This window comes from Lemur catta, chromosome 2 (assembly GCF_020740605.2).
Source record: "Lemur catta isolate mLemCat1 chromosome 2, mLemCat1.pri, whole genome shotgun sequence".
In the NCBI taxonomy this organism is placed as follows: domain Eukaryota; kingdom Metazoa; phylum Chordata; class Mammalia; order Primates; family Lemuridae; genus Lemur; species Lemur catta.
This window is the reverse complement of record NC_059129.1, coordinates 2,423,377-2,446,851: the sequence shown is the minus strand read 5'-3', so window position 1 is coordinate 2,446,851 and position 23,475 is coordinate 2,423,377. Positions and strand designations below refer to the sequence as shown.

At 52.7% G+C, this 23,475-nt stretch overlaps 8 non-coding genes across 8 annotated transcripts; 1 reads left to right on the top strand and 7 right to left on the bottom strand.

Moving 5' to 3' along the window:
* Positions 1–2,551: 2,551 nt before the first annotated feature.
* On the bottom strand, positions 2,552–2,623 carry TRNAP-AGG. The gene has a single exon. It is a non-coding gene; the product is annotated as a tRNA-Pro (tRNA).
* Positions 2,624–4,090: 1,467 nt separating this feature from the next.
* Positions 4,091–4,162, bottom strand: TRNAP-UGG. The gene has a single exon. It is a non-coding gene; the product is annotated as a tRNA-Pro (tRNA).
* Positions 4,163–8,184: 4,022 nt separating this feature from the next.
* TRNAP-CGG lies at positions 8,185–8,256 on the bottom strand. The gene has a single exon. It is a non-coding gene; the product is annotated as a tRNA-Pro (tRNA).
* A 1,364-nt stretch (positions 8,257–9,620) lies between these two features.
* Positions 9,621–9,693, bottom strand: TRNAK-CUU. The gene has a single exon. It is a non-coding gene; the product is annotated as a tRNA-Lys (tRNA).
* A 3,807-nt stretch (positions 9,694–13,500) lies between these two features.
* TRNAP-AGG lies at positions 13,501–13,572 on the bottom strand. Its single transcript has one exon. It is a non-coding gene; the product is annotated as a tRNA-Pro (tRNA).
* A 3,829-nt stretch (positions 13,573–17,401) lies between these two features.
* On the top strand, positions 17,402–17,474 carry TRNAK-CUU. The gene has a single exon. It is a non-coding gene; the product is annotated as a tRNA-Lys (tRNA).
* A 3,933-nt stretch (positions 17,475–21,407) lies between these two features.
* Positions 21,408–21,480, bottom strand: TRNAR-CCU. The gene has a single exon. It is a non-coding gene; the product is annotated as a tRNA-Arg (tRNA).
* A 1,621-nt stretch (positions 21,481–23,101) lies between these two features.
* On the bottom strand, positions 23,102–23,174 carry TRNAR-CCG. The gene has a single exon. It is a non-coding gene; the product is annotated as a tRNA-Arg (tRNA).
* Positions 23,175–23,475: the final 301 nt, after the last annotated feature.

The window sequence follows — 23,475 nt, the reverse complement described above, 5'->3', positions numbered from 1 at the left end:
TGCTGTATGGAGAATAGAACCTAGGAGACAGAAATCCAGGTGATAAGAAGTGACCGGATTCTGAATAGACTTGGAAGATTTGTTGATGGATTGCATGTAAGATATTGGCAAAAGATAGGAATCAAGGGTGACTCTATGGTTCTTGATCTGAATAACTGGAAGAATGGGGTTTTCATTTTTGGGGGGACACCTTGCAGGGAAGATCAAGACCACTTGTGAACACTTCAAGCACACATTGTTTGCAGAGTATGTTAGACAACAATGGAGACTGAGAGCAGGAACATTTCCTCTCCCATCCCCTCCTTCTGGGCCCAGATAACATCACCAGCCACCCAGAACTGCCCCAACTCAGAGATGCCAAATACCTCCCTTTTTGAACTGCCCACCAGGGCAGCCCATGGCCAAGAGAGTTAGAGCCAGTGTCCCATGGTCCAAGCTTGAACAAGCAATAATGTTATTCTGGAGAAGCCTCCCTGGTCTTGTGATGTTTCCTGATTTGGAGGCAGGTGGTCCCAAGTTCAAATGATGAACAAACTAAAATTCCTGCTTTGCTGCCCCTGTGCCTACTTCAAAAATGATAAGCCTTGGTCTCAGAGTTAGGAGCAGCTAAAGAAGGGCTGCAGCTCAGATTCTCTCTCCATCTCCACTGAGATCAAAGACAGTGCACTTCAAGATTCACAAAACAGGAACTGCAAGTGGCCGATTTGAAAAGCAATTGAACTCTAATTTTAAATTTTTAAAATACTTTTATATTTAAATTATAAATTGGTGATTTCCCTCTGAATTGACAATATCCAGTGTTTGCTTGGGTAATTCTCAAGCATTGATAGCAGAAGTGAAATTACCTCCACATTTCTGGGAAGCAATTTATTAGCAATACACTGAAAATGTTCATATCAGAAATTGTTTTTTATTTATGGCATAAGGTATAGTCAATCTTCATGTTTTGCAATATGGATTCCCAGTTGACTCAGGGCCATTTTTAGAAAAGACTGTTCTTTCACCACAGTTCAGCAATGTCCTGCTCTGTCAATATTGAGTATCTATTTATGCATTCATCTACTTCTGGACTCTTTAATCTTGTCTCATCGGTCTATATGTCAATTCTTGTGCCAATTGGCATATGACACTGTCTTAATTGCTTACATCTCTAGAGCAACTCACCTTGTTCTTTTTATTTTAATTTTTTTTACCCTACTTGTAAGCATCACTGTGTTCTTAATCAAAAGCATTTTAGCCATTATTGGAACTTCCATACCGATTTTGGGGTTTTATTGGAATTATCTTAAAAATATGAATCAATTTGGGAAGGAACTGATATTTGATTATTTTAATTCTTCCAATCCATGAACATGGTATGTCTCTCCATTTATTCAGGATTACCCTAAGGTTGCTCATAAAGTTCCAAAAAAAGATTATTTAGATTTATTCCCAAATATTTTATATTTTTAATATTAGGATGAACCATATAAAATTTCACTTTTATCAATAACAATATTGAATATTGGTAATTTCATTTAGTGCAACCAAGTCAATGGAATACCTATAATTTATTTTCTAAACATTTATTGCAGGTATGCAGAAATTAAATTAATTTTAATGAACTTTTTATCTTGAGATAATTGTAGAGTCACATGCAGTTGTAGGAAATTATACACAGATATCCTGTGTACCCTTACCCAGGTTCCCACAAAGGTAACTTCCTGAAAAAGTATTGTGCAATATCACAACCAGGATATTGACATTGATACAGACAAGAAAGAGAACATTTGTGGTTAATCTCTAGTGTAAGCTTGTTTTCTACTTCATTAATTTAACATTATTTTTCCTATTTTCTAATGCCTTTGGGTTTATATTATGCTGTTCTTTTTCTAACGTCTTTCAATTAATTTCAACTCTACTGTATATATCTAAAGCTATATATTTCCCTCTACTGCTTTGGCTATGTTCAGATGTCCTCAGAATAGAGTGGAGGAGTCTCCAGTCCTGGGAGACACTGGGATTCAGGACCCAGGTACCCAGGTGCCCAGTTGGGTCTGCACTCCTTCCCACACTGGGACAGGGAGAGAAGAGGAGCCCCAGGAGGCTGCGCCCAGGTGAGGAGTGACAGGGATGTTGGAAAGGGAAAGGGGTCAATGCCTCTAGACACCAGGTACAAATGCCAAGAGACCACCGCCTCTGGTCAAGGTCCCAGCCCACTCTGCATAAGGCTCTGGCATCCTGAGCCAGTTCCAGACTTGACGTTCTAAAGGCATCTGTGAAGAAGACTCGGCTCTTATTGTATATAGGAAGGACTTCTCTCTTCCTCAGTATCTCAAAGAATTTACACTGACAAAAGTAGCTTGCCTGCCGACAGGGCTCTGGAGACACTGGCACGGGGCTCCAATTAAACTTTAAAAAGCGACAGCAGGTGGATTCAGACCATTTTAAAATGCACCTTCAAAGGACTCAGACTTCGTTGTCCAGCAGGTGAGGTTTCACCATCGAGCCTAGGTCCCTGACCTGCCTCTGGGGGAGAAAAGGCCGGAAATCATTGTTTGGAGAAAAAGACGGGCTCGTCCGGGATTTGAACCCGGGACCTCTCGCACCCTAAGCGAGAATCATACCCCTAGACCAACGAGCCACTTAAAATGCCCATTTCGGCCAGTCTCTGTGGCCGTGGTGACGCCTTTCGCGCAGGACAGGCGGAGCCAGCAGAGCACAGCAGGGAGGAGACGCGAATTGACGACCCGCCTGCAACTTCCGCCCACGGTAAATCCAAGGGCTAGTGGGAACGGGGCCCTCCCGGCCCTCCCTGCGCAGCACAAAGTGAGGAACTGCCCCTACGCCACCCCCATCCTGTGGCCCCTTCAGTCCTCGCCCGCTGCCGCCACTCTGGCCTGGGCTGGCGACCCGCGCGTCCTCTTGCCTCGCGACTCGCGCACCGGGCACTTTGTGGTCATTCCTCGCAGCAAGGAGCTACAGAGCCGGACAGTCGGACCTCCCAGGAGCCAGGCAGCGACTGTGCTGAGGGTCCTTGAGCCGCGAGCACTGAGGCGGCGACCTTGGAAAGGCTGCAGCCCTGCAGATGGCACGAACATGTGCGAGGAGAAATCAGCCACCGCCCCCTCCACCTCGGCCCTCCCCACGCTTCTCTCAGCTCTGCTCCCGCTTTCACCTCCGGTGAGGCCAAAAAAACCAAAAAAACGAGCTTCCGACGTGGGGCCTCAATCCAGAGGGCTAACGCTGGGAGCCGCTTTGTCCCACCCTGAACCGCCGCGCAGTGCCCGTCTGGCCTCAGTGCCCGAGGGTGGCCTGGCGCCGGAAGGGTGGCCCCTGGAGGAAGGTGGGTCAGCCAGACCGCGCGCCAGAGGCGGGTCAGCCGTGCGCCCGGTTCTCCCCTCACTGGGGAGTGTTGGCGGGACCTCCCGTCCCCAGGACGTCAGGAGGACGAAGGACGTGGCCCTCGGGGCTGCAGAGGCCTCATCCACGTGTCGGGGGTCTGGTTCCGGGGCACCCTTTGCTGTCTCTCTGTCCTTGCCCGCGTCCATGATGGACGATCCCGAGAATCCGGCAGATCTGGGCTTACCCGGTCTCCCCCACCCCTCCAGATCCAAGCCGCGAATTTCCTCAGTGGGAAGGTCCCCGACCCTGGCGTGAAGGCGGGGATCCCACGGAAGCGCTGCCCGCAGAACCCTGGGACCCCCTCTTTCTTCGCGCTGTCGCTCACCGCCCCCCGCCCCCAAACACACATACTCTCCCCTCCCTCGATAAAATGCAATTGCGAGTGAGCGTAGGGCTCACCAGGACTTGAGCCTCTCTAGACCTGCGAAAAATTCTTGCCCCTGGAGCAACCCAAGAGCCTGACACATTTTTCCTCATTCTAAATAACCTCCCGTTTCCCGGAGTCGTCTCCTTTAACCGCAGCTGCCACTGTTGGTGGCGCTGGATCCCATTTCAGGGTGACGAGACTGACTGTTGAGGTGAGCGATTCCTTCATGTCTGCCCCTGTCCGCGTCTCGGAACCCGGGAGGTCCCCACCCAGGCGGCATTCTCGGGATCGGGAGCCTCTGGCTCCTTGCTGCGAAATGGAAAGGGAAAAGAAAAGAATGGGCTCGTCCGGGATTTGAACCCGGGACCTCTCGCACCCAAAGCGAGAATCATACCCCTAGACCAACGAGCCACTGCACTGCTAGTCTCCTTTTAAAAAAAAAAAAAAAAAAAAAAAGGCACGCCCTTCCGCAGCTGACTCTCAGCGAGACTCTTGGGGCCACCACAATAGCTCAGTTGTCAGCGTGCGCACCTGCGAACTGAACCCAGTAATGTGGATTCGCGGGTTCGCAGCCACGCTCAGATTTCCAGGGCTCGTGTTAGTTCTGCTAGACAAACCAACAACGTTATCTGCTGAGGTTACAAGCCAGTAGCTTTTCCACTTTCCAAAAGTCTTACTAGTATAAAATATAGTTGTATTTACATATTATTAAAGCGAAAGATTTTCCAGGCATGATAATGATGTTAGAAATCACAAAGGAGATGTACAGATTTTACCCAGGGTTTTTTAAATGGCAAAGGATAATCCAAACAAAATCCAGTATAAATGACAAACCAAGGGCTTATAACTTGGCTCCATAGATTTAAAGTCCTTTAAAACTATATAGCTTTAAAGACATTTAAGAAAAGAAAAGAAACGAAGATCTACGACAGAAACTGCTAATTATCCATCACGGTGTCTGTTTTCTTCGTCTTTCTTACCTGGGCACATGGCTGAACAGAATTAACGCGCTCCTCCCAGCCTCAGTGCAGGCAAGTGCGGCCTTGGCCTGCTCCTAAGCGGACATAGGTGGGAAACAAGTGGAGGCCAGGTAAGAGCAGATTGTCCTGAAGCTTGCATGGGAAGAGTTTGGAGACAAGGTTTACCAAGCAGCAGTACATGGTAAAATGGGTGTGTCTGGAAGCTGGCCTGGTGGCTTCAATGACTTCTATGAGAAACCACGGAAGCAAAGGAGAACCTCTCTATTCACCAGCATCCTTGTCTCCTATGGTTGCTCCTTTCTACCTACCAGCTGCTCTGCGAGTAAAATAAAAGCGAAGGAAACCAAGAACAGAATCCGACTCGGCATTCTTGCCCGCTGTTACTGAGTATGGACTGAACTCTGCTGGCGTGCACGAACTGACTCACACTGTGTTCAACAGGTGCATGGACCGCAAACTATCACCTTCATGTTTACAGACAACACAGCTGAGGCACAGAGATGTTAAGTAACTAGTCCAAGTCCATGTAGCCAGGAAGTGCCCTGCAAGAGCGGCACTCAACCCTTTGGGCACCCGGGACCAGTTTCATGGAAGATACTTTCCCACAGACGGGGGTGGGGGAGGCTGAGGCGGAGATGCGAGTGACAGGGGGTGGCTGTGAACGCAGATGACGCTTCGCTCACTGCCCCGCAGCTCACCTCCCGCTGTGCCGCCAGGTTCCTACGTTTCCTGGAAGACAATTTTTCCACAGATTGTGGGGGGCGGAGGAGCGGGGTGTGGGCGTTGGTGTTGCTCAGCCCTGTTCTTTTTTTTTTTTTTTTTTGCCTTTCCCACTATAATAACTCGGCCCAGTTCCTAAAAGGCCACTGACCAGTACCTGGGCTCAGCTCGGGGATAGGGGACTGCAGGAAAGTCTGGCTAGAGAGCCACACTCGAGCACATGAACAGCTGCCTCCACATACACACCAACATTCAATTCGCAGAAAAAGGAAATTTAGAAACCACTAATGGCCCATAAACATGAAAAACCACTCACATCACTAGTCAACGTTCGCTCCCCGTTTGCTGTGCCATCCGCAGTGGTCTGCCTCATAATCTTACCACCGGAGCCAGCTGAGGAATCGCTGCATAACTGAATTCTCAAATACTGGCACATGCTCTCCCCCAGCATATGTGTAATTGAGATATAACACACATGGCATAACATTCACCGCTTTTAAAGCGTGTGATTCAGTGGCTTTTATATGTTCACAAGGTTATGCAACTATCACCACTATCTAATTCCAGGGTATTTTCATCATCCCAGAAAGAGACCAGGTGCTTCGTTCCGTTTTCTGGCTGAGTACTACGCAGCCACTGCGTCAGTTTGCTGGGGCCTACGCACCCCCGATGCCGTGGGTTAAACGGCAGACATCGGTTTACTCACCGTTCTGGAGGCTGAGGTCAGAGACGAGGCGTGGGCAGGGTGGGTTTGTTGAGGCCTCCCTGCTCGGCTCCCAGGCGGCGGGCTTCCCCTCGCGCGTGCCCCAATCCAGGTTTCCTCTTCTTACAAGGACGCCGGTCGTACTGGATTAGGCCCCCCCCCCCGAATCACCTCATTTTGTCTTAACCGCCTCTTTAAAGACCCTGTCTCCAAATAGAGCCGCGTTCTCAGGTACTCGGGTCTGGGCTTGCGAGCGGGAGGGAATACGACTCAGCCCAGTCGCTGGGGTGCGGGCTCCTGGGCTCCCTGTACCATACAAGTTAGCATAGGCCGCGCCGGCGTCACAGGCCAGGCTTTACTGGGGTTCACGTCGGAACAGAAGGGAGGCAGCACACACGAAACAGCCCTCGGGCTGCTCCCTGAGGGCGGCTCAGGCACAGTCTGAGAGGTTTAGGCGGTAACAGCGGGACGTATAGGCGCGCGGGGGCGGAGCTTGGCTTGCGCCTGCGTGGTTCCATTACTTGCTGCTTCCCGAGTTGTACGTCTCATTAGCGTGTTAAATCTCCACCCCTGCTGGTGACTTTTAGCATTAAAATGAGATTATAATGAGGGAAAACTCAGGTTAAGGTCAGTGTGGGGGTCTTTTTTGGCTTGAGGTGGTTAGATCTGGATAGGTCTGGTTTCTCTGCCGCCAGGTTCATTATCAGCTGGTGTCAGCACCGTGCTTCAGTGGTCTTGGAAAACGTTACTCCGGAGACAGACTGTTTGGCCCCCTCCTTATATGGTTGTGGGCTGAATTCCAGTGGCTGGGAGGTCATTTGGTTTTTTGCCCTATAGCGCAGTCTGGGTCACGCAGCCCCACGTTGGCTCCCTTGGTCAGAAGTGAGGCCCAAGTCCTGTCCCTATACTGTCTCGCATATAGCCATTAAAACGATCACGTGTACATGGTTTTGTATGAACATATGCTTTCAATTTTCTTGGGTATAGGAATAGAATTCCACTTAGGACTGGAATTTCTGTGTCGTTTGACAATTCTATGCCTAGTATTTTGAGGAACTTGCAGACTTTTGCACAGTGGCTGCACCATTTTACGTTCCCACCAACCTGACCTGGAGTTTTTATCATGGAAAAACAGTAATGGATTTGTGCAGATAGTTAGCAATGAACATCTTTATTCTGGGTTTATATTTGTAAAAACCTGGAAACAATCTGCTTGCCCCAAATTAGGGGATCAATTAAATGAAATTATCATATATCCAAAAGACGGAAGATTATGTGGTCATAAAAATTGATGTTATATACAGTAGGATCCCATTTATATAAAACTCTAAAAAATGCAAAGTAATACAGTGACAGAAAGCAGATCAGTGGTTGCCTGGAGAGGGAGATTACCAAGGAACACAGGAAGCTTTTGAGGATGACGGATGTGTTCACTATCTTGCCTATGGTGATGACTCGTGGGTGTACATGTAAGTCAAAACTTGCCATATCACACACTTTATGTGCGGTTTATTGTATGTCACTTTTACCTCAGTGATGAAAAATTAATGTTCTAGTTTATTCTGAGTGGCATGGCAAGGTGATCATTATGTATTGTGAAGAGACAAAAGAAGTCATTAGAACAGCGTGTTCAATGTGATCCTCTGTGTGCATGTGTTTAGAGCAGGATCAAAATCCGACGTGTATTTTAAAATAGCAGCGTATTTCAAAGCCTCAGGAGCCACATGTGGCTCGTGGATACCGTGCTGGGCACCCCAGCCCAGCCCCGGGCCATCGAGCCACAGTGGAGCCACAGTGAGCTTTACACTGTTCTCAACGACCTTCCGCTCTGGAGCAGCTGAGCGACCGGGCCTGGGACCGGCGCGCCTCATTTGGACCTGAGAGAGGGCCAGCCAGCTTCAGGGGCGTCCCTGTCCCTTGCAGGGGTCTGTAGCAGAGCCTAACAGCGCGCCGCTGACCAGGCTTCAGGCTTAGTATGCGCTTTGAGCTCCAAGTCCTCTAAAGTAGCGGGAAAAAGCAAACTGCGCCTCGGGCTCGTCCGGGATTTGAACCCGGGACCTCTCGCACCCGAAGCGAGAATCATACCCCTAGACCAACGAGCCCCCCCGCACAGGTACATTTCCTAACATTCCCTCTACTTCCTATCCCGGCGCGACTCAGTTCACTGGGAAGTGAACTAAGCTCCTCCTCGCCTCAGGCCCAGAGCGGACAGCTGGGGTCGCAGCGGGGATATCCCAGACAGCCAGCTCGGAGGAAGAGGGCTCCACAGAGCCCGGACAGGGGGAATCGATTCTGTCCCAAGGGAGTAAGAAGAAAATGAGGGGACAGCGACGGGGGACTTGGGTGAGCAGAGGACACGTTGGAGGAAGAACACTGGTCTCCCCGGAGCCCTTGCCGGTGGGGGCGGCAGTTTGCGGCTGGGGAACAGGCCACAGGCATCGAGTAAGCCCTGGGCCCCTAAGACGGGGCCTGTGCGCCCGATCCCTCCAGGAGAAGGGGAAGAAGCCAAGGTGAGGGTTCCGTTTCATGTGCCTGGTTCCGGGGCCTCCAGTCTGGGCGGGGAAGAAGGAAACGCTGAGAGCGAATCCAGGTCCTCCCTGTAGATCCCCCAAAAGCCTCAGAGTGGGCGACGACCCCCCTTGGAGGCCCTGAAGTCCCACTGCAACTGTGGGCAAATCGTACTTAGTTGATCATACTTGAAGGTATACTTTCCTGTTCCTTTCTTCTGTGGGCTGTGTGTGCTCCCAGCATGGAGCCAGCTTGAGCCATAAGAGGCAAGGCAAATCACACTACGGATGTGCCAGACTCTAGTGAGGAATGACATGTGCTTGGATGAGAAGACCGGCAAGCCCCTGAGCTTGGCAGGCCCTCAGAGTGGGGGCCACAATTCCTGGCAATGAGTGCACTTAGGGCTTTTGGGGGGTGACTCTGCAAGGAAGGATGGAGAAAGGCCCCCGCAGTGGGACAAATAGTGGTCCCCAAAAGTTATGTCCATATCCTCACTCCCAGAACTTGTGAATGTGGCCTTACTTGGAAATCGAATCTTTGCAGATGTCATTAAGGATCTCAACATAAATCATTCTAGATTATCCAGGTGGGCCCTAAATTCATTAAGTGCCCTTCTAAGAGACAGAAAGAAGACACAGGAGGAAAGAAGACCACGTGAAGACGGAGGCAGAGATAGGAGTTAGCTGTCTATAAGCCGGTGAATGCCTGGCGCTGCCAGAAGCTGGAGGAGGCAAGGAAGGCTCTTCCTCTGGAGCCATCAAAGGGAATGTAGCAGCGCAGGTTTACTAAATCTAAGAGAAGATAGAGCTCCTTCCTGAGTGTCTGCTCTGGTCCTTAAACCAGATCACCCAAATCCAGTAGCACCAAGTATCTCAATTGCCTCGCAGAGGGTGATTCCTGCACACAGAGATAGTTGGTTGTGCCATTCGCTGGTATTACCTCACATTCAAAAACCACACGCCCAACGTGGGGCTCGAACCCACGACCCTGAGATTAAGAGTCTCATGCTCTACCGACTGAGCTAGCCGGGCGGACCTTGGAATGATATTTCCTGTCCTGTTCAGAATCGGAGATGCAGGTGTTGCACTAAAAGGGGGAAAGCGAGTCCGCCTCCGGAGAGATGGTGCAGGCGTACTAGGTGTTCTTCTCACCTCAGGTGTGTGAAAGCCCGGAGGGGTGTAAAGACTTGAACTTTTCTGCACATTTTGGGGCGCCAAGTGAAATGCATGGGAAAGAAGGGCTGGGACCCTCAGCAGAGCTCTGAGGAGGACAAAGTCCCCTGGGCTGGAAGAGTTGGGGGCTGTGGCCCAGGACACCAGCACAGGGATGGAGGCTCCTGAAGGAGGGCCCGGGAAAGGCCACATGCTGCCCAGGCCACACTGTCGTCTGGGGTGACCGCTGCGCCTGACCCGGAAACCTCACACCCACGTTTCTTCAACCCCAAATTCGCTGTCAGGCGGAGCAGAGCTACAGCTCCGCCGTGTGACTACTCGCTCGTAGTGACGGAAGAATCCAAGGACCCTTCCCTCCCAGTGTCCCTGGGCCTGGAACAGGGGAGGCGGGGAAGGACTCACGAGTTCCTCTCAGTTTGGGGGCCTGGAGAGGCCAGGCAGGCCCAGCACTGGGGGAGGCAGAATGACCTCGCGGACGCCCAGAGCTGCCCGCCCCCCGGGACTTGGCGCAGGCAGGGACGGCGACACAACCATTCCTCCCCTTCAGGCCTGAGAGCTGGACGCATAGGAGCCTCTGCGGCCCTTGGGCGACGCGGACACTGTTGCGACACCGGGGAAATGGGCGTGAAGGGGACCAGGAATAAGCAAATTCAAGGACCTCTAGGGCTGGCTCGTTAGTTTAGGGGTACGGATCTCGCTCAAGAGATCCTGGACGAGCCCTGTTCTTTTCCCGTTGTTCTCAAACTTTTGTCTCCTTCCTCAAAGGCTAGGAGCCGCGGAGGTCCGAACATCCGGTCCCGGAAACCAGTAGGAGGCTTGGAGATCGACCCCAAGGCAGGAACCACCCGGCCAGGGCGGGTTTTGGGTCCTTCTCACCGGAGCGCTGTTTGGCTCTGATGTGCCGCCGCCTCCCTCCGGTAGCCCAGCTCGCTAGCACTGTCGGAAGGGCCAGACGACCCTAATCTCCGAGTCCTGAGTTGGAGCCCGATTGGACGGTTTGGGAAGCTGGGCCCGCAGGTTCTCACACGCCGCGGGTTGCAGCCTCAGCCAGGGCCGCCGCGCTCTGCCCACGGGTGGGCGAACCTTGCGCGGCCAGGCTGGTTTCCCCGCCTGGGCCGCCAGGGGGCGCTGCGGGCCGGGACGCGGGCTCCCCCTGCGCAGGCGCCGACCGAGGCGCGCGGCGGACCAGCCCCAGCCTGCCGGGCTTCTGCTGTTGCGGACCCGTGCGAGCCCGGACGCCCTTCCCGCGGGGCTGGCGGAGAGGGGACGTAGAGGGCCCGTGACCTTGGGCACCACTTTTTGTTCTCCTTCCCCTTCCTGAGATCTGAATAGGAACTAGACGGCCACCTCGGCCGTGACCAGCGACCAGCAGCGGCCAGCGACGGCCCAGCATCTCTCCAGCGTCTCACGAGGGCCGAGACTCGGCCCGACGGTCCCCTCTCCGCGCGGGGAGCAGTAGCGGCGCCCTCCCGCTCGCAGCCAGCCTGGGCGAGTCCGGGAGGCCTGGTCGTACCGAGAACCTGGAAGACCCTAACTGGAAAGAGAGGACAGTCAACAGACGGCGACGCAGACTTTGGAACATCTGAGAGGAACGATAAGGGTGGCGAAGCGGCCTGCATAGAAATGCTTCAGGGACAATTAAAACCCAGCTTAAAACAAATGAAAAAGCAGGCGGTCTCGGCGACAAAGTAGAAAACATGAAGACTAACCAACCGGAAGTTTAGAACTGAAAAATGCAAAACCGAAGTAACAAACTTAGCAGAACCAGGGAAAAAACAAAAGAATCTGTAAACTTGAAGATGATAGAACGACAGAAAGTACCTGATCTGAAGAAAGGAGAGAAGATAGACCTTAAAGAAACTAACAGAGCATCTGGTGCTTGTGAGACTACATTTTGTTTTTTTAATGGGGAGGGAGGGCATGTTTCTCTGTGTTGCCCAGGCTGGTCTCCAACTCCTTACCTGAAGGTTCCTCCGGCCTCAACTTCCCAGAATGCTGGGATTACAGGCGTGAGCCACCGCGCCCGGCCCCTTAAGAAATATTTTTAAAAATTATTTTGCCTCAACCCCTCTTGGTCTGGGCGATCCGGAGCTGCTGGAACTTGCATCCTGGCCGTGGATTGAGGACGGAACCCCGGGGCACCCACTGCTAGGCCTGCCTCCTGCCTGCTGCCACCGCTCCAGTCTCCCAGGACACAGGGGTGGGGGTGGGGGTCCCTGGCGGGGTCTGGTCGGTCCCTGCAGGCCCGCCCTGGGTGTGGGACCGCCAGCCACGCACCTTCCTGGCCCCACTCCCAATCGCAGGAAAGAACTTCAGGTAAACAATGCAGGGAGCAAAGCGCCTTCCCAGCGGACTGTGAGCGGAGGGCCTGGGACTGGGATCCAGGGCTTCTCTGCTTCCCCCCACCCCCAGACTCTGGAGTCGGGCCCCCTTGGAGAAGCTGCCGAGGATCTGCTGACATTTCAAGCTCCACGATGCCGCGTGCGACCTGGCCCTCATCCTGAGTGGAACCCAGGGCAGAGCGGAGGCTGGCAGGCGGGGGCCTGCGAACGGAGAATACGGAAGAATTATCTGTAATGTTGGATGTGCCTATGGCATGGTGGATACGTAAAAACGAAAAGCCTTTCTTTGTAGAGATATATGCAGCAGCTTTTGTGAGTGAAGTGATACTTCAAAAGTGCTTTGAAATATGTCAGAAAAAAATGGATGGAGATAGGTTTTGGGGGAGGCTGTGCATGTGTGGAGGACAGGAGTATATGGAACTCTGTACTTTCCACTCTATTTTGCTGTGAACCTAAAACTGCTCCAAGAAATAAAATCTGTTTTTTTAAAAATGCACTGGAAATTTTCAGCTATTAGGCCCTGAGGCCTGTCCACGCAGCGGAGCTCCTGGCTGCTGTCTGTCCGTGCGTCTGTCCCTCCACCCTCCACCCTCCATCCCGCACGGCTGGCTCTAATTCCCGCGCCGCCACCCCGCGGCTCTCTGGACCTTCTGAGGACGCTGCGATTTCCAATCCGGTTTCCCGCCGGCGGCACCGGGCATGGGCCCAAAGTCCAGAATCCCCGGCAGGGTTGGCTCCCGGCAGTCTCGACACTCACGGTGCCCAGAGGAGAACTCTAGGCCTCTAGGCTGGCCACGGCCGCGCCCGCTTTTCGGAGGACCTGACCTGCCTGATCATTTTGGTTCCCTGACAGCCAAGCCCCTGACACGTGGGCAGCCTGTCACCGCGCGCGGCCAGCCAGCCAGACTTTCCTTACACGGGATCCCGGACCCACTTCATTTCTCTCTGAGCAACACGTCCGTCAGGGATTTGAACCCAGCTACCAGACAAGCAACCCACAGTTGTTGCTTTAGTTTAGTCAACAGAGCGAGCCACTGCTGTTAGCTCTGCATCTGCAGGACAGCCCGTCCGCAGTCGCAAAAGCCCCTCCTCCTCCCTTTGGGGGAGGAGGTTGTACCTGGAGTCCCAGATCACAAACAACCGAACTCGGGGATGGGGGGTCAACCTACTTGCCGCTTTCAGCAATTCGGGGGCGGCCCTTAGGACAGAGAATCCCCGATCCATACAAGGCTCCCCTAGAGAGGGAGAACCGAGCCTTTGTCGCCCGCGGTGCTGGGGCCCTGGGGTACACCGCAGCCAAGTGTTGCTGGTCCTAGTAAAACCAGGGCTCGTCCGGGATTTGAACCCGGGACCTCTCGCACCCTAAGCGAGAATCATACCCCTAGACCAACGAGCCACCTCGCGTTTGAGCTCTTTGTCACTTTTGGTGAGCTCAACCCGGCTCCGCCTTCGCTAGTTTGAATTGGTCCTGGTTTTCTGTACCACAAACTGTCCCCCTTTCCCGGAGTTTGCTGGGAAAAGATTTGATTCTGGTCTTCACGGGAAAGAGGAGCAGGGGGACCTTCAGCATTGCCACACCCTATGACTCCAAGTCAGAAAGTCACCGGCCCGGGTTTTTTAGTGTCCCGCTCTCCACTCCGCCGCTGGAGAACTGAGACCACCAGCTCCTGAAGCGCCCACCTGTCCTCTTTCCGTCCCCGCGCTGAGGGTTGTGGAGTGCAGCGGACAGCCGGGCTTGGACTCCTCCCAGGCTGTCGCGGGCTCCCGTTGCTCTGGGAACTGCAGCCCTCTCCCACGTCACATACTGGAGGGACGCACCATGGCAGTCCCCTCTGAGCCCTGCCCAGCACGGCTGCTTCAGGACCTGGGGCCTCTACCCCCAAGGCTACTCAGCCCTGGACCCCCAGCAGAAGGAGGGGCCCTACGCGCCCCTGCAGCTCCCCCTTGGGCCCAGGGACCCACCTTCCGGAGCCCAAGCCTCGAAGCAAGCGCAGGCAGCAGCCGGATGGGGCTGGGGCAGGAGAGGAAGACTAAGAAGGAGCCAAAGGATGGAGAGCTGTTGAGGAAATTCGCAGAGCCATCCTGGGAAACACCAGTGACAGGGACCCAGGTGCCTCTCTCCACTGAGCACACTGGACACCTGGCCCCAGTGCCCAGGCCAGATCTGGCCATTCAGGTTCAGCTCCGATCTGGTCTACTGCACACTGGGCCTGTCTCCAATGCGAACCCACAGGCTCAGACCCCATCCTAGGTCTGCTGGGGGCTCCACTCATGCCCTAAAATGACCAAAAAAGCAGACCGTGGTTCCTCTGGGATTTAAGCTGAAGAGAGAATAAAGTCTCCTCTCAGGGACCTTCCTCCATGGAGTGGCATTTGTGCGCTTTCCATTCTGTGGTACACTAATGGTGGCTGGGCTGATGCAGAAGTGCAGAGGGGGCCAGGGCAGGCCTGAGGGACAAACGCCACTGACTCCCAGGAAGACTTTAACGAGGAACTATCCCGCTGGTGGAGCCCACAGGGCTTTCCCCTTAAGGAACAGGAGTCTTAAATGTTCTGGCCACAGAAGAACAAAGCACCTGCTGCGGTGGCAGGTTACCTGGGCCACAGGGTCAGGAGAGGCCTCTCCGGGCAACCTAGTGCACCTCGGGGTTCTGTGCAAGAGACCCAGCTCCATGTAGGGACTCAAGAGTCTGGAGGCATGAAAGGGGCATTCGGCACACATGGCCCCAGGCTTGAGAAGAGGAACTCAGGCCAGTTTAGGTCAGAGAGGAAGCCCAGCAGCTCTGGATCCTCACATGCGGGGGAGCTCTGGCCCCATCCTCAGCTCACCTGGTGGGGGCAGTGATCTTAGGGCAGGTGCGACTCTGGGGTTCAGATCCAGTAACACTGGGAGGCCCCACAATTTCCACCAAAACCCTCAGTCCCTGCCTGTTTTAACCATGTCTTTTGTTTTCTGTATACTGATGCTTTGACATCTGGGACATTGCTGACCTTGGAGGGACTGCCCCTCCCAGGGTTAGCCAATTCCTAGAGATAGTAAACGACTCCTCCAAGATGGCACATTTTAAATGCTAGTCAACCAATCCAGAGCCCACAGCCCCCAAATACCTCCTTTATGCAGCTCACAAGCCAGGCAACACTACCTGCCCTGCTCACCCCGGGGCCCAGTACCAAAAAACCAGAGCCAATCTATGGCCCGAGCTCGCTGAAATTACTCAAACTAGCCCATCCTAAACCTGCTTACGCTGCCTCGTCTCTTCCTTCTATGAAACCCACAATACAGGCTCTTGCCTACTTACACACGCACACACACACCCAGACCCTGGTGTTTCCCCATATGCCCATCCACGCGTGGCGTCCTCCCTCCTCCTGGGAACTGTGAGTGACAAACTATCTTCTCAATGGCAGTCATCTTCTGATATGATGGCCCTACCATACCGCAATAATAAAACCTATTAAAACGTTACCGTTCTTCCAGCGGGCAGAAGTGACCAGTGCGTGGAGCGCGGTCCCCTGGATTTTCATGATGACCACGCCCTTCGTGTCCCACACTGAGGGTGTAGAGCCTCCCCGTCTTCAGTACCCGCTTTGTCTTCCCTTCCCTTGCTAGTGGAAGGCGCCTCTGACAGCCCCTCAAGAAGGAAAAAAATGTCTGAAAACCTAGGCTTTTCCACAATTTGAACGTATGACCTTTCACACGCAAAAGAAAACCATACGTCCAAAGTTCCATCGTCACCCCCGGATCCTGCGGTAGCCTGGCACGCGGCACAGACCTGATCTCACGTCCGCGGAGACGGGCGTGGTGCGGGAGAGGTTTGCCCTCCTCTCCGGTCCGGGTCCAGGGTCCGACGACCCGTTGTCCGGAATCCGTTGCCTCAGCGTCAGGCCTCGGGCGCACCCAGAACTCTGCAGGGGGAGCTTCAGGCCAGGAGGCGCCCCCGGCCTGCGTGCAACTGCTCCAAGCGAGGGACGGCTGGATAGAAGGGGGCCGCCGGCGGGATCGGGTTCCGGCCACCCAAGACTCCGCCAAGCTCCGCAGCCCTCACCGTCAGAGAGCGAGGGTGTCCGACAAAAGCGGGCTAGTCCGGGATTCGGGCCCGGGACCTCTCGCACCCAAAGCTAGAATCGTGCCCCTAGTCCAACGAGCCGCCGTGGAGACCTCCTGACGTGTGTCACCGTGGAGAAGGGCCTGTGACATGTGTCCTTGGAGGTCTGCACGCGGCCTCGGACAACCCCGGAGGTGTGCGCGGGGTGGGGGTAGGGGGAGGTTTCGGTTTCGCCTCCAGGAAGCTGGCGCAGGTGCCGGCCCGGACAGGGAGCTTTCTCACGCCCCCGCCCCCAGACCCGCAGAGTCAGACCCCCACCCCGAGCCACCCAGCCACGGAAACGCCGGCTCTGAGCTCGTCCGAGCAGCCCCAGCTGCCAGAGGAGGGCCAGTGACAGGGGCTGCAGCCAGCAGAGAAGGAAGAGTCTGTGTGCCTGAGTGAGCGCGGGGGTCCCTCCCTCATGGTGGGCCCCAGCCCAGAAATTTCACCCTATATGGGACCCAAGTCCAGGACCTGAGAATGAGACTCGGCCGCCCCCCAGCTGGCCCGGGCGAGCCTGGAGCAGCGCAGGTAGGGATCCCGGGTCCCGCACAACCCCTGAGTCCCCTGTCCTCAGCCAAGCCCTGTCTTGGCCTCAGTTCGGCTCAAAAGACCCTCGCAGCTCTGGGACCCCTGATACAGGGGTCAGAGCTGGGCTCAGAGTTAATTTCTTCCCAAACGGGCGTCTGTACGAACGCTCCAAACGTTTCTTCCCTCTTCCACTGGCCAGGGATCCCGCATCTTAGGACGCCTGGCAAGGAGGACGTCTCCCCGGTTTGCACCCGTGGCGAGGCGAGGCTCTTGCCCTAAAGGGGGGTGAGAGTTTAAAATGAGGGATCGTCGGTGATTTGACCCCTGAGCCTCACACTGTAATCCAGGACCACACCAAATGACATTCATCCCCATGTTCTTGGGACTTCCCGCTCCCGGGGGCTTCAGGGGTCACACATACCCACCGACCGACAGCAGACAGGGAGGGGCCTGGCGGCGCCCTAGCTCCACGCGGAAGGGACCCGCGAGCTCAGGCCTGCAGTACCCAGATGCAGCGCGTCTAGGATCCAGGATCTAGTCCCACCAATTTTAGGACGTCGAAGTCCGAGAGAACTTCCATTATCTGTGGGCAAGCACCTTAAGCCGGCCGCCCGGCTAGCTCAGTCGGTAGAGCATGAGACTCTTAATCTCAGGGTCGTGGGTTCGAGCCCCACGTTGGGCGCAGGTTTTTAACACCTAATTTACAAGCGAGGAAAAGATGGCAGACTAGACCAATAGAAAACTAAAGGAGGAAAAATTAAAATAACGTTAAAAAATAAATAAAAGAAAAAGCCAGGTTTGCTGGTGGCTAAAGAACGCGGACGTAACGAGCCAGCCTCGAGTTTTTGCCCCATAAAGGTTACAGGTATGTGAAATTTACATAAACGTTCCATAAACGTACACAGAACATTCGGGATCCTCTCTGCAGAACACTTGTCCTGAAAAGGGTTCCGCTTCTAGATACTTCCTTGAAATCCCCGCGACTGGGGCAGTGGCTATTGAGGCCGAGTCAAGCAGTGTCGCTCCACGGAGCGTTGGAATCCACTACTTAGGAGGAGTCTTATCTCAACCGCCTGAGCAAAGAGGACAATGGACGACTGGAAGTGGATTTTTGCTCCGCAGCAGGGACCTACGTGGGACCCCCATCCGGATTCGGGGGTGCTCCCCACTCCACACCACGACTCTCGCTTCCCCCAACACTGTGTCCCCACCCTTCCCTCCTTTCTAAACTAGAAAGAAAATTGTTGGCTGGGCGCGGTGGCTCACGCCTGTAATCCTAGCCCTCTGGGAGGCCGAGGCGGGTGGATCGCTCGAGGTCAGGAGTTCGAGACCAGCCTGAGCGAGACCCCCGTCTCTACTAAAAAAAAAAAAATAGAAATAAACTATCTGGACAACTAAAAATATATATAGAAAAAATTAGCCGGGCATGGTGGCACATGCCTGTAGTCCCAGCTACTCGGGAGGCTGAGGCAGGAGGATTGCTTAAGCCCAGGAGTTTGAGGTTGCTGTGAGCGAGGCTGACGCCACGGCACTCACTCTAGCCTGGGCAACAAAGTGACACTCTGTCTCAAAAAAAAAAAAAAAAGAAAGAAAGAAAGAAAATTGTTGATCGTGGGTTTCTTGCCAGCTTCATGTCTGTTGCCAAGAGGAGTCCCTGGAGGAAGAAGGGACTTGCTACTCCCTGTTTGTTTCTTGTTTCTGTAGTCTCCCCCAGCCTCACTTTTTTTTTATCCACGCAGCAATAGTTCATTCCAGAAATCGCCACTGAACCCACTCTGAAGTTTGTCCCACACCCACAAAACCAGCCTCGTCCCCAGCCCTATCAGTGGTAGCTGCTTTCTGCCTTTTCAACTGCCTTGTTAACAATTCTTTGTACTTATTTAATAATTTTCATATTAAAAATTCAATTAAAATAGCTGATGGTTTTTCTGACTGCTGGTTGGACCCTGGTTTGGTTACAGATTCGGGCTTGAATGCAGCGCCGAGCTCCTTGCCAAGGGAACATGAGATGCTAGGGCATGCAAGGGCATCAAGATGGAGCAATGCACGACCAGGTTGGTTATGACGAAGTGTGGACTGAAGCAACTGGACCCGGGGACCAGTGGCTGCTGCATTTGACTGTCGCAGTGCAGATGACTACATGGACTTTCATCAGCCCATGGCATGGAATGGATTCTTCTGAAGACACTTGTTTGCTTACAGAAAGAAAATGACAAGGTCAGGCCTTTAAGTTTTTAGCCTAAGTCATGTCCAGAGACCCAGGAACATTTTGTGGCAATCATAAAATAATCTTATAGCCACAGGGCTACTATTGCTAAAAATCAAGCACATAATTTAATTATGCATGTCATGGAATGTCAGTGTTAATTGAATTCACAGCCTCAGGAAATCTTTCATGTGCAAGATAAAGCATTGATTAGGAAGAAGTGAGACAAAGGCTTGAGGACATCAGGGTGGATTCAGACAAAGTTGAGAATCTTGAGTCTGAGTCACTTTCAGCCTCCCTTGCCATCAAAAGCAGGCTGTAGGCTGGTCTGATGGCAGTGGATTATCAGAACTTATTAACATTGGTGTCACTAAAGTTGGTATACAGCCCCCCACCGCTAAATTTGACTGGAAAAAAAGAGAAAGAAAGAAAGAAAGAAAGAAAGAAAGAAAGAAAGAAAGAAAGAAAGAAAGAAAGAAAGAAAGAAAGAAGGAAGGAAGGAAGGAAGGAAGGAAGGAAGGAAGGAAGGAAGGAAGGAAGGAAGGAAGGAAGGAAAGGGGAGAAAGAAAGAAGGAAGGAAGGAGGGAAGGAAAGAAAGAAAGAGAGAGAGAGAGAACCTGTCTTCTGGTATCTGCAGAAATTAGCCTTCCTTGGCGTGACTGTCCTGTAATAATCTCACCTGGAGCAGTTGTCTTGCAAGGGGATGCCAGCTCTCTTCAAAACCTACACCCACCACCCCTTGTTAGCACTTGACCTATAACTAGGGTCAGACCTCAGCATGCTACAGGAAGCAAGTACAAAGGCAAAGGCTGACCTTAGAGGAAGCAGCTTATACCAAAAAAAAAAAAAAGTAAGTTTTGATATTTTATGCTGGGAGAAACCTGGGGGATATGTGTGGGAGTGGGGTTATAATGTTAGAGTAAGGAGGATGGGATATGATTTTTGTATCTGCTGAATTTATCAATCTGGGTGCATTTTCCAAAAAGCCTGTGTTTAATATGTTTTCTCGTGCAGCTGAACGTGGCCCTACCACGTTTCTGGGTTGGCTGGCTGAAAACTGAATTCATTGGTGGCCTAGTTTAATAAGAATGAGATGCCAGAACGTCCCTAGCATCTTGTAGAGAAAGGAACCCAAAGATTTCAAGCGCTAGAAATGTTGAAGTGCATCTATCCTGTATGAAGTGCACACTCACCACCAGACTGAGAAGGCCCGGAAGACATGCCCTTTACTAAGGCATCCAGAAAAAATTGGCCAGGGGCAGCGCCAGCATCCTTACATAGCTCTGCGGTGGCCATCCTCTGCAGGGGCGTATGAATGTGGAAGATAATGCCATTGAGATGAGGTCCCTGACCACAGTGGGGATGATGGGGTCCAGGATGTTTGGGGAAGTGGGAGAAGCCAGGCCACAGCTGGAAAAACTGGACAGTCTCATTCATGGTGGTTATGTTTGTTTGAGACAGAGTCTCGCTCTGTTGCCCAGGCTAGAGCGCCGTGGGGTCCGTGGCGTCAGCCTAGCTCACAGCAACCTCAAACTGTCTGGATCATTTCTTTCTATTTTTAGTAGAGACGGGGGTGGCGCTCTTGCTCAGGCTGGTCTGGAACTCCTGAGCTCAAACGATCCACCACCCTCGGCCTCCCAGAGTGCTAGGACTACAGGCGTGAGCCAGCACGCCCGGCGTCTTTCTATTTTTAATAGAGACGGGGGTCTCACTTTTGCTCAGGCTGCTCATTCATGGGTTTTAAAGGCAAAGGAGAACGATGTTTTTTTGTATATATGACAATATTCCAGCGGTGGTCCCCTGGGGGGCATATGGGATGGGAAGCTTCTGGGTTTACTTTATACCATGTCCTGTAATTTGGGAAAGTTTTACCTCAAAGATGAAGTCATGTATTGCATGAATTTTTTAAAAAGAATACCATGGACTATTTCAAACGTGCATTAAAACAGAGAAAATAGTATAATGTGCCCTCATGTCTCCCACTACACCATATCTCCTCCTGAATGAGTTTGGACTTTTACATCCATGCGGCCCATTGATTTTAAAGCAACCAGTTGTCCTGTAATTGAATCTCTAAATAATTGTGTGTGCCTATAAAAAGTAAGCATTTTCTAAAAAAATATATGAACCCACACAATACAATTAACACACATAGAAAGGTAAACAATTATTCCTTTATATCAAGTAGACTGGATGGTTCCTAAAATAGTATGAAAAGCTCAAGCACTCTTTTTTGAAAGCTGAAAACGTGCACAGCTGATCTGAAGATAATCTTTGACTTCTAATTACAGCTCTGTTCAGAAAGAAACCCTCCAGAGCTCCTTAACTGGCTTGGTTCTACACACCTCCTCTGTAGGGTGTGCCACGTTCCACTTTTTCCTAGGGAAGGGCCTAAAATGCTGCTTTTTGTACCCCGGGTGGGACTCGAACCCACAATCCCTGGCTTAGGAGGCCAATGCCTTATCCATTAGGCCACCGGGGCTGACAAGCGTTGTTGTTTGCTGGACTTAGCCCAGTCTCTTCGTCACCTCCCCGAGGTTCCTGCACATCCTACAGCATCATTCTGGTTTGTATCCGGCCCCTGAACGTCAGTTTTTGTCCGCGCTCCCGCTCCCACTAGGATCTCGCCCTCTGCTGAGCATCCTCCCGCCTCGGAGAGACCGCGCACGTGCAGAAGGAGCTGAAAGTCATTTAAAGTCAACTTTTAGCTCGGCTGGGTGGCCTAGGGGTACGAGCTTCGCTTAGGGCGCGAGAGGTCACTGGATCAAACCCCCACGAGCCTTGTACTGTAGCTCACCTTTCAGGAGAGAACCCGGGTGCTGGGATAAGTAGATAACCAGCCTGTGGAAAGGGGCGCAGTGTGCGCTCTCTGTGATTGCCAGTTCCCCATCCGGAAAGCCGTGCGCATGGCCTAGTGGACTGTCGGTCCTCGTCCTCCCTCCCATTGTCCCCTAGAACAAGACACTGCCCCGTGGCCTGAGGTCTCTTACTTAATAATGACCCTCCAGATCTATTCTGTACATCCTGGGCTAGCTCACTCTTAGTCTCAGACTCTTAGAGTCACCACATTCGGTATTTACGTTCCTGCCACAACATGTGTGTGGTTTTCCTTGTTTAAAATTTGTATTTTAATGCAGATTTTCCCCTTGTATTTATAAACTCTTAGTAAACCACTGAAACATCACAAAAACGTTAAAGAAGAGCACTCCGCACGGCCCCAGGTCACCAGCGCCCGCCGACCGGAGTAAGTGCCCCAGGTGCCACGTCCGGCAGCCTTTACCCCACCTGAGCACGCTCAGCGCGACGCTGCTCGGCACCTGGATTATTGGCACCTGGACTTTGCCGCTTGATCGCATCTCTTTGGAGAGAACTCGGGTTCAGCAAATAGAGACATTTTTTCCGGGTGAAATGTTAACCAAATCCTGGACATAATTTTTCTATTTAAAATTTTAAATATGCATTTAACTAGTCATTCAAAGGAACTCTCTCACTGCAAGAAATCTAATCCATCAGGTTTTGTTTTACATTTTAAACTGTGGATATATATTTTGCATACATACGTACATGGAACATTTGCCATTTTAACCATTTTCAAGCGTACAATTCAGTGCCATTAATTACATTCACAATATTGTGCAATCATTACCACTATTTACAAAATTTTTCATCACAATAATCTAGTGGATTTTGAAATGCATATATCCTTTGACCACCCCCCCTGCCCTTGGGGCAACTCCCCACCGCAAGCAACCCCAACCCTGCGTCTGTCACAGTTTTCACCTTCTGAACCCTAGTTCGTGTAGCCAATCCCCTATGGGCTCCCGGGACTCGCGGTCTCTGGCCTCGAGGTCCGCGATCCGCCTATGTCCGGCCAGCGTCGGACCCTGCAGTACCCTAGGGGTCGCCCCCCGCTGCAATACTGGCCCTGGGTCCCGATCTTTGCGATTGCAGGAGAGGGGAAGAATCAGAGGAGTCCCAGGGTGGTGCGGGGTTTGGAGCTGGAGCAGCTGAAGTGTCCTACGTCCATACAGGGCGCAGTACTGAGAGAAGAAAAATTTTAAATGGGGTTCAGGAAAAAAAAAAAAAAACACCAAACCCAGCAGCGACCACGAAGGGACTCGAACCCCCAATCTTCTGATCCGGAATCAGACGCCTTATCCATTAGGCCACGCGGCCCCGCGCCTGTGTGCTTTGCAGCTTTCCCCATACAGCTTTCTCAGGCGCCTGCGCAGTGTGCCCTAGTGTTCATGTTTAGGATGAAGCGGAACCTGGCCCCTTGGGAACCCGCGAGGGCGAGTCTCCAAACTGGTCCACGGCGCCCGACATTGCGGGGGCCGCTCGGAGGAAACCGCCGCCGCGAGCCGGAGGCTGCGAGTTCGAGCCCTGGCGAGCCCGCCCGCAGTAGGCCCCTCCCGCGCCCTTTGGGACCTCTTCCCGCACTTGCCGCTGGCCTGCCTCGGGCCAGGAGCTGCCCACG